The sequence below is a fragment of the Pseudorasbora parva genome, chromosome 8 (genome assembly GCF_024679245.1).
Source record: "Pseudorasbora parva isolate DD20220531a chromosome 8, ASM2467924v1, whole genome shotgun sequence".
Classification (NCBI taxonomy): Eukaryota; Metazoa; Chordata; class Actinopteri; order Cypriniformes; family Gobionidae; genus Pseudorasbora; species Pseudorasbora parva.
In genome coordinates, this window is record NC_090179.1 from 4,856,727 (window position 1) to 4,862,373 (window position 5,647).

A 5,647-nucleotide genomic window follows, 5' to 3' on the forward strand; every position below is an offset into this window, starting at 1 on the left:
CGCTTGCTGAAGGCACAGAAGCTGGTTTCTGTTTGTGTTCGCGGATGCTTTATAGTTTCCGGTCGATGACGTCACCCCGTCTATGACGTTCTATCTCCTGATTGGACTGGTTCTACACGCCCTTCACGACGCAATCACGCAGAGTCGTTCTCACAGCGTTTCGATGCAGCTCGAGTTCCCAGATAGGGAACACTCATTTTACCTGGTCAAAAACAGCTCTGTTTTTTTTTCAGCAAGCTGTTCTCGTGCATACGGCTTTAAATGCTAATGAGCTTTGCTCACCCCGCCCCTCTGTTCTGTGGGGGCTTTCACACACACACACATAAGGAGTGTTGCCGTTGACAACAGTAGAGCCGAAAGAATGGCGATGCGAGTCTCTGAGGAGATCTGTGCAACTTTAGCCATATGAACCGGTGTCTGACTACGGGACAAGACGACAGCTGCAACGAAATTCAACAATTAAGGCTAAACAGGACATTTCTGAATAGTTGGTTAACGTAAAGTCACTGATCTGTCTTTATGAACAGGCAGGGTAACGTTAGCGATGAATGCTATGTGTTTACTGATGTTTACATTAGTTCATTGACAGATTGATGTTACTGCTAATGCCAATAAAAACGTTTTTTTCTTTAAATGTTGCCTTGTCAGTGATGCTTAACATTATCAATGCAGTGGAATAACTGTTACAACACGATTTATTTATTATTTGACAGTAACTTATAAACCATCTACATAATTAAGCTTATGTTAGTTACCACGTCCACGTTAACTTTATCACCAGCGTACAGTTTGTAACAACACAATAACCATAACGCGTTGTTCATTATAAACGTGGGGTTATGAATTATATTGAGAACTACATACATAGAAAGCATGCAGTAATGTAACTTACCAACTTTAGCTGCATTCATCCTGAAGCGTGTAACTTTACACGTTTTAAACTACTCAGATTTATGTCTCGCGCAGACATAAAAACATTGACGAAAACAAAACTCAGCCACTGCGTCTTGGGTGGTTTGGATTTAGGAACATCAGAATGACTGCTGTGTTCATTATTACACCCAAGATCAGAACACTACAATCGCTTAGACGCCATTCTGCTCCAGCCTATTCACAATGGCAGACTGTGACAGAGCTCGCTCAGGGCGGGTCTGAGATGCAACTGCTTGTCAATCAACAGTCGTGGGAGGGGTGTCGGGCCGTGTGACGTCACACTGCCGAACGGCTCGATTTGAGACAGGGGAAAACATATAAGGACATTAAAAAAAAAACACTTGATGGATTTTTATCATTATAGGATGATTGTGTACAGGCACTGCCAACACACATTTCCATACAATCAGCTTGTAAAAGTGCATGTACCATTATATGACCCCTTTAAACAGCCACCATTTTAGAAAACATTACTTGCAATCTGTTGTTACATTTATCTGTGATTTAAGGCAATTATACAATTATGCAATATGGAAAATCAAATAAAAAATTATTTCAAATCTAAGTGTTTGAGTTAATCTACAAAATATTAATGAGATACAGTGTGAGACCTAGTGTCCCTCAGGGATGGTCAAACAGAAACTTGAAAAACATGAACTTGCTTCACTTAAAGCTCATATTCATGTTGTTATGGGCCAGTATCAAAGAGTTTTGATTGTTAGCAAAAATACAGCCCTTCTTTAATATGGATGGTTTGTGGGAATATGCATGTCTAATTGTTTTGTGCTGAAGTAACATTGGAATAAATGCCATTCTCTAGAACTGCTGGTGCAAGCTGTGTGCACACTGGAATCCGTCATATTTACAATTAAAGCTTTTTTACCATAATGTGTCCAATAATGGGTTAGCTGTATTCTACTTTGGTTAACAAGGAGTTTCTACAGTACTGTGTAAAGACATTTTTCCAATTTATTTTTATAACATTTCTGCATTTTGGATTGCATTTCAATATTGCTAATATATATGGCAATATGCACCGATCAGGCATAACATTATGACCACTGACAGGTGATGTGAATAATACTGATCACCTCTTCAGTGTGTCGGAGTGATATATTAGGCAGCAAGTGAACATCTTGTCCTCAAAGTTGATGTGTTAGAAGCAGGAGAAATGGGCAAGTGTAAGGGTTTGAGCAAGTCTGACAAGGGACAGATTGGGATTTTCTTTTTTTATTCTTACACATGGTATTCTTATTTATCACGCATATGTTATCACTATTTGAATTTCTATGTAAAGCACTTTGAATTGTCATTGGATATGACATGTGCTATACAAATTAACTTGCCTTGCCTTGATGGCTAGATGACTGGGTCAGAGCATCTCCAAAACTGCAGCTCTTCTGGGGTGTTCCCAGTCTGTAGTGGTCAGTTTTTATCAAAAGTGCTCCAAACAAGTGATTCAATCAAGCAGACGAGCTACTGGAGCTCAAATTGCTCAAGATGTTAAAGCTGGTTCTGATAGAAAGGTGTCAGAATAAACAGTGCATCCCAGTTTGTTAGCAGTCAGGGTACTCATGCTGACCCCTGTCTACTGCCAAAAATGCCAACAGTGGACACAGGCCAGCAATGGAAGGCTGTGACGTGGATGGCTGGGTTTATGTGCGTAATTTACCATGGGAACACATGGCACCAGGATGCACTATGGGAAGAAGGCAAGCTAGCGGGGGCAGTGTGATGCTTTGGGCAATATTCTGCTGGGAAACCTTGGGTCCTGCCATCCACGTTACTTTGACACCTACTACCTACCTAAGCATTGCTGCAGACCATGTCCACCCTTTCATCGAAACTGTGTTCCCTGATGGCTGGGTCCTCTTTCAGCAGGATTTGTGCCCTGACACAAAGCACAAATGCTTCAGGAATGGTTTGATGAGCACAATCATAAGTTTGAGGTGTTGACTTGGCCTCTAATTCCTCCGATCCCAATGAAATGGAGGGATCCGCACCTCACAACTTACAGGACTTAGAGGATCTTCTGCTAACATCTTGGTGCCAGATACCACAGCACACCTTCTAGTGGAGTCAGGGGTCTAGTGGAGCCTCGATGGGCCAGGGCTGTTTTGGCAGCAAAAGAGGGACCAACATGATATTAGGAAGGTGGTCATCATTTTTTGCCTGATCGGTGTATAATTCAGATTTGTAAGTGTATGAAAAAAGTTAGTACAAATGGATTTAAAGTCATGTCTGGGCTATTTTAAATCCATCCTTCCTTGCACTACATATATTTGAAAAATTGTATTTACACCAAATTCACAGACAGATTAGTGACCCAAACAATACAACCCAAACAACAGTTTAATACACAGATGAAATGATGGTGTAATGCAAGTAAGTAAACGGCAGATATACAGTTACAAGAGTGATAGCTGGAGGATAACTTGGAAAAACTTTAAGTGGATAAAGTTGTCTCCTAGTCTCATTAGGGAAAAAATGCATATGAGAAGGTATTTCAACAAGAATTTGGTGTTTCTGAGGTAATATTTGCCTGTTCATCCAGTAGAGCAAAGACCAAATGACCATCTCATCAGCATACATGCACTGAATAAAAAAATGAGAATTTTAGTATCCTCAAAACTCATTAGACACGTAAACCTTATTTCCTCTGGCTTTCTAATTTTATTTACATAATTTATTTACTGGTGTATCAAAAGTTGCTTGTAATGACATAAAGAATACACTCACTTCAGATGTCAAAATATCTTTTCCTGAAAATAGTTCACTAACAGTCATAAAACACAGACAGCCCTTTCACAAAAAACAGTTCCATTTACGGTGGGAAATGAGAGAGAGCTTATTTGACTCTGACACCTTACTTGCAGCGCTCATTTAAAGTGCTCGATATCCAGTGGCCTTGAAACATCACACACTAAATAACAATAATGCAGTCAAACTTTTTGTCCTATTATTTCCAACCACTAGCAAGCCCAAATATGCAAACAGTATTCTAGAAATATGATAAATTCCAAAAAACAACAACTTTTGACTTCCAAAATCTATAAGCGACTTCATAAAAAAAAAGCCCCAAGTCGTGTATTATAAGGGGACTTGGCTACTCTGCTTGCATGCAGCTGCTGCACCATGAAAACCCATTCTATGAAGCTCCCGTCGCACAGTTTCTGTGTTGATATTAATGCCAGTGGAAGTATGGAGCTCTTCAACTATGGAATCAGCAGAGCTTTGGCGACTCTTATGTACCATCAGACTCAGTACTCAGCGACTACTCTCTGTGAATTTACATGCTTCATGGCTGAGTTGCTGCTGTTCCTAAAATCTAGCAAGGATGAAATTTCAAGAACTGGCTTATTACAAAGGTGCCATTCTATCACATTACCACATTTGAATTCACTGAGCTCTTCAGAATGATCCATTCTTGCACAAATGTTTGTAAATGCTGTCTGAGTGGCTATGTGCATGATTTCATACACCTGTAGCAATGGGTCTGATTGAAACACATGAATTCAAGAGTTAAGAGTCCCAATACTTTTGTCCATATAGTGCATGTTTAAAACTTTTTATGCAGTGTACAACACTGTAATATCAAATTAGGGTTAGGGTCATAATCTGTAAAAAATGAGAAATCTTATTTTAAAGGAATAGTTCACTTTAAAGTGAAAATTACCCCAAGACTTGCCCTCAAGCCATCCTAAGAGAATATAATTTTGTTCTTTCTAATGAACACAATCAGAGCTATAGTAATAAATATGCTGATGTTTCCAAGCTTTATAATGGCAGTGAACAGGGCTCTAGTTTTGAAGCTCAAAAAATCTCATCCATCTATTAGAAACATTCTCCACCCGGCTTCGGGGGTTAATAAAGGCCTTCAGAAGCTAATTGATGGGTTTGTGTAAAAATATCCCATTCTCCGCCATTATAAAGCTTGGAAATATAACTCTTGTTGTAGTCGTCTGACCTAGGATGACTTGAGGATGAGTAAATCATGGGCTAATTTTTATTTTAAAGTTAACTAATCCATTAAGATCTCCATGATAATTAAGTATTTTTAAAATTATGTTCTGGATATGTGCACATAATCTGGTTTTTAACCCATCCCACTTTCTATCCTGTTTATTTCTGTCCCAAATAAGGTTTCACACAGTCAAACAAATATGCTATTCAATTGTACAGCCAAATAGGATACTTTATCATCATGCAATCTTGATTCGTGGTAGTCCTCAAGTTCTGAGCAAGACTGGAAACTTTCAAAAGTTTCTTGCCCAGATAATGAAATCCACAGAGATCTGTTCCAGGGATTGAACACTGAAGTCTTTAAGCACTTTCGGCAGATGGGGCTGGCACGAAGTTGTGACCTCTAGGAGCAGCCAATGGACAGAACAGTTGTTTTCTATTTACAAGTCACTGAGTAGATTTATGGTCCAGAAACAGGCTTTATCAGCCACAGAGGCATTTTAAACTCTCTCCAGTCAATGGGCCAATATTAAACAATTTTATAAACAAATAATGTGAACAAATGGGGGTTTGCTCTGGCTCTAGCAAAAGGGAATGCATTAGCACAGGTGGAAAGAATGTTTCAACAAAGTACATGAAAAGGTACCGCTCTCTCAGGTCTGGTGAAAAGCCACCAGCCCCTGTAACCGACACAGTTTGTCACACTTTATATTAGCTGTCCTTAACTACTATGTACTTACATCAAAAAATA